Raw genomic sequence first — 4,737 nt, forward strand, 5'->3', positions numbered from 1 at the left:
AATGGAGTTCGATACTTTCTGGCATACAAGTCCTTATAAGGCAGCATTTCAAACTCATTTGAAAACTGTTGTTGTAGGTGAACTCTACCAATGGCAGGTATTTTTCCCAGCTGCCCAGAAATTCAAGGATGCAACATCGCAACATATCCTCAAGAGTCTAAATCATTTGTTCAGACTAACCACCAGTCTGTGGGTGAAAAGTTGTACTAAAACTCAACCTAGTACCCAAGGCTTCTTGTAACTTCTTTCAGAATCTCAAAGTGAATCTCAGGTCTTTGTCTGAAATAATCGATAATGGTACCCCATGTAATCTCACAATTTTAGATATATACAAATCGGCCAACTTGTCAAGTGAATAATCTGTCCTTACAGGAATAAAATGAGCCAACTTTGTCAAGTTATCAATCACAACTCATATAGTGTCTTTTTTTTTCGGGGTCAATGGTAATCTTGTCACGAAGTTCATAGTGATTCTGTCCCACTTCCATTCGGGGACAATCACAGGCTGTAGTTAACCAGAAGGTACTTGATGTTCAACTTTGACTTGCTAACATATCAAGCATTTCGATACAAATTTGGAGATGTCTCTTTTCATACCGTTCCACCAGTATATTTTCTTTAGATTATTGTACATCTTAGTACTTTTCGGATGAATAGACAAACGACTATCATGTGCTTCTTGCAAAATTATTTGAATAAGTTCATCGTTCCTCGGTACACAAACTCTATCTCTGGTCGTCAAGTATCCATCAGGACTAATCTGAAAATCTGATTCATTGTCCGACTCACATTGAGCTCTTTTAGCTTGCAGGACACTATCATTAGTCTGAGCATCATAAATTTCCTGAAGAAATGTCGACCTAGCCCTTAGCTCTACCAAAACCAAACCATCATTAAACAACGCCAATCAAGCATCCATGGCCCTTAGTGTAAATAAAGATTTTAAGCTTAACGCGTCAGCGATGACATTCGCATTTTCCGGGTGATAATCGATGATCAGCTCGTATTCTTTAATTAGTTCTAACCATCTCTGCTGTCTTAGATTCAATTCTTTTTGAGTCATCAAATACTTCAAACTTTTGTGGTCTGAGAATATACAGAAAGTCTCACCATATAGGTAATGCCTCTAAATTTTCAAGGAAAAAACAATGGCTACAAGCTCTAAGTCATGCGTTGAATAATTCTTCTCGTGTGGCTTCAACTATCGTGAAGCATAGGCTATCATCTTTCCATCTTGCATAAGTACACAACCCAGCCCATTTAAGGATGCATCACTGTAGACCACAAATTCTTTTCCCGACTTAGGCAATACTAGAACAGGGGCTTCAATCAGCAATGTCGTCAACTTCTTGAAACTCTGCTAACACTTTTCTATCCATTCAAACTTAATGTTTTTCTGTAGCAACCTCATCATTAGAGTCGCTATAATAGAGAATCTTTTCAAAAATCTTCGGTAGTAACTAGCTAAGCCCAAAAATCTTCTAACCTTGGTTACATTTTTAGGTGGTTTCCATTCAACGATGGCAGAAATCTTACTTGGATCAACTCAGATGCCATCACCCGAAACAATATGACCTAAGAACCTTACTTCTTGGAGCCAAAATTCACTCTTGCTAAACTTAGCATACAATTGTTTTTCTCGTAAAGTCTGCAACACAATTCTCAGATGCTTCTCATACTCAGTCTCATCCTTGGAATAAATCAAAATATCGTCAATGAACACGACAACGAACTTGCCTAGGTATGGCCGAAATATTCTATTCATTAGGTCCATAAATATGGCTGGTGCATTCGTTAAACCAAATGGCATGACAAGGAATTCATAGTGACTATACCTCGTTTTGAAAGCTATTTTAGGTACATTCGATTCCTTAACTCGCAACTGATAGTAGCCGTCTCTTAGGTCTATCTTAGAGAACACAGTGGCTCCCCTCAACTGGTCGAACAAATCATCGATTCTTGGCAAAAGATACTTATTCTTAATAGTCACCTTGTTCAGTTGCCGATAATCTATGCATAGCCTCATTGAACCATCCTTCCTCTTTACAAACAATACCAGAGCACTCTAAGCCAAAAAACTCGGCCTTGCAAAACATTTATCCGTCAGCTCTTGTAACTGTGCTTTTAATTCTTTCAGCTCGGTTGGTGTCATCCTATATGGAGCAATAGAAATGGGAGTTGTTCCTGGCACTAGTTCAATACCAAACTCTATCTCTCTATTAGGAGGTAGCCTGGGTAATTCTTCCAGGAACATGTCTGGATATTCACATACTATTGGTATGGATTCAATCTTCAACTTTGTTTCCTTAGTGTTTAGTATAAAAGCAAGGTAGGCTTCGTACCCTTTTCTCATATATCTTTGAGCAACCATTACTGTGATTACAACCAGTGGTGTATCCAATTCTCTTGAATCAACCCGTAAAATCTCACCATCTGGGTACTTCAATTCAATTACTTGCTACCACCATTTACAATTACATTATGTAGGGCTAACCAATCCATGCCAAGTATTACATCAAACTCATCACATGACAATAACATAAGGTTAGCCGGAAAACAATGACCCTGAATCGTCAAGGGACAATTATTATAGACTTTATTAACCAGGACTGACTTGCCTAGTGGGTTCGACACTCTGATTATAAATTCCATAGGTTCAATGGATATATTCATGCTAGACACCAATCTCGTACAAATGTATGAATGCGTCGATCCCAGATCAATTAACGTAATAACACAAGTGTTAAAAAGAGAAAAAGTACCCGTGATGACGTCAGGAGTAGAGGCTTCCTCTCGAGCGCGTATTGCATACGTTCTTTCCGGAGCTCGAGCCTCTGATTTCGTAGTGTCTTTGGCCGTAACTTGACTGCCACTAGTACTTCAGGGATATTGTGGAGGTCTACCTCATGAAATAGGAGCACTCAATTCCGGGGCTATTTCCACCTCTTTATCGGTTTGCTCTGGGTAGTCTCTAAGGAAGTGGTCAAGAGAACCACATCTATAGCACGCACCGCTCTTCATCCTGCACTCTCTGAAGTGAAATTTATTGTAGGTTTTACACTTTGGCTTTTGGTCATCTATACTCCCCACACTAGTCACCATAGGGGAGGAAGACTTCTGATTACATCGTTTGGAGCCTCTCGCTCTACCCGAATATCCTACAATGAACTGGAGCGTTCATGTTGACTCCTTAATTTCTTTGTGAGAAATGAGAGCGTCTTATTGCTGGATCTCTTGTTCGCAACTCGAGCCTCTCTCTTAGCTTGCTTCCTCGCATTATTGAGTTCCTCAGCCTTCTTGGACCGATCAGCTAATGTAGAAAACTCTCGTATATCAAGAATCCTAATCAATAGCTTGATTTCCTCATTCAGACCTTCTTCGAAGCGTTTACACATTTTTGACTCTATTTGAACCCATTCAGTCGCATACTGACTTAGCCTTACAAACTCCCTTTCGCATTCCGCTACAGTCTTATTTCCTTGTTTGAGTTCCAGGAACTCCTTTCGCTTCTAGTCTAAAAACCTTTGACTGATTTATTTCTTCTTAAACTCCACTTGGAAAAATTCCCAAGTAATGTTTTCCTTTGGTACCACTGAAGATACGGTTTTCCACCAGTGGTATACAGTATCCTTTAAGAGAGATACAACACACTTTAAACACTCCTCAAATGTGCACGATAATTTATCCAACACTCGTGTAGTATTCTCAAGCCAGAACTTGGCTCGTTCAGCATCATCATCAATCTTAGCTCTAAATTCTTCAACCCCATACTTTCTAAGCTTGTCCACTGGGGCTTTACCAACTCTTACAGGTGCCATACCTTGTGGCACTTCCTCATCAGGTCGGTTAGGGGAGAGGTCGTGGAATGTTGGGGTGATTTCTCAAATAATCCTTAAACCATTCATCCATTATGTCAAAGAAGGTGGCTCTGGCCTCTTCCCGGCCTTCAGACATAGGCCTTCTACTACTACTAAAAACATCTCGTTGTACGGAAGCTAGAGCATGGCTCTCGGCTCTCTCGGACTCATCTTGTGTATTATTGGAAGACATTTACTATATTTAAAGATAATTAAATAGTTAGGAGATATCACACTATCACGTTCGTATAATGGCATGTATAGCTAAACTCGATACACTCTATAGTAGTCCTAAAATTGACTAAATCATAGCTCTGATACCACTAAATGAAACACCCCTTACCCGTACCCGAGACCGGGATCAAGTACAAGGCATTACCAGACATGTACTGAAACATTTTTGGGAAATACGGGTTATAAAATTTTGTTCCAATTTGAACCCAATCAAACAACATCTTAGTGTCCCTATTATAGGCCTACGGGGCCCAAAATATATATTGAGAAAGGTCCGAGAATAAACCAAGGACCTGAGAAAGTTCTTGAAAAATTTTCTAAGTTAAGCCTCACACGCCCGTGTAGAGGCAATACACACGTACGTGTGCTTTGGGACACGCCCGTTTCCCTTACCCATATGGAATTACTTGAATTTATTTTCTATTTCAAACCTACAGGGGTTTTTACACGCCCGTGTCCCTGGCTCGTGTCCTTCACACGGCCTAGACACGCCTGTGTGGTCATCCGTCTCTAAAAACTCGAGCATTTTGTTTACGATGTTAGCATACATTTAAAGGCACATGGCCAAGACACACGCCTGTGTGCTAGGCCGTACCGTCCACACGGTTGAGAAACACGGCCGTGTCTATACCCGTGTGTTTACTAC

This window comes from Gossypium arboreum, chromosome 12 (assembly GCF_025698485.1).
Source record: "Gossypium arboreum isolate Shixiya-1 chromosome 12, ASM2569848v2, whole genome shotgun sequence".
NCBI lineage: Eukaryota > Viridiplantae > Streptophyta > Magnoliopsida > Malvales > Malvaceae > Gossypium > Gossypium arboreum.